Source organism: Plasmopara halstedii, assembly GCF_900000015.1.
Source record: "Plasmopara halstedii genome assembly, contig: Scaffold_650, whole genome shotgun sequence".
NCBI classification, from domain to species: domain Eukaryota; phylum Oomycota; class Peronosporomycetes; order Peronosporales; family Peronosporaceae; genus Plasmopara; species Plasmopara halstedii.
The window spans coordinates 748,649-749,354 of NW_020187567.1; positions in this window are offsets into that span (position 1 = coordinate 748,649).

The following is a 706-nucleotide window of genomic DNA, read 5'->3' on the forward strand; positions in this document are numbered from 1 at the left end:
GTCGTACTTGGGTCTTGTAGGAAACGAAAGGTCGGTGACCTAAAGTACGCTTCCTCAAACGCTGAGCTACGGCAGCCCCGCTGCATACCAGAGACAGTTGTCGCCCTCAAATTAACAGGGAGAAATATTCGCTCATAACATACTCGCAATGGGAGTGCGTGGTGAAGCTGCGAACTTTAATCGGAGATCACGCTGTCTCCGACATGCTCCAATTGGATTAAGAAGCGATAACTAAACGCTTGGTAAATTTTGCTGCGTCTGAGGAAGGTTTATTGAGAATTTTATTCCAGAACATACCGACGCCAGTTCCGTCACCTTCACCACAAAAGGTGATCGTCACACACGGAACGATCCACGAAATCAAGATGAGAAGCTATCACGGAAATGAAGATGAATATCTTGGATTTTGGCAGCGAGAAATGGACATCGCTATTGCGATAGCTGTAGACGCCGTGTTGCATTTGGAAGGCCATGCGAAGGATTGGGCGATGATATGGTTAAAAATCACTGGAGTAACGACGTTTCGAGCTTAAAAAAATTATAAAAAGTCAGTCACGTACATTTAAAAAAAGAAAATGGAAGTTAAGATAAAGAATGGAATTAGACAAATCTTGCCCACGGATAGATGAACGTCATCAGGCCAAAACATCTGACAATAATTATCTAACGACATAATGGACACTGCAAACTTGTATGAAAATCCCCT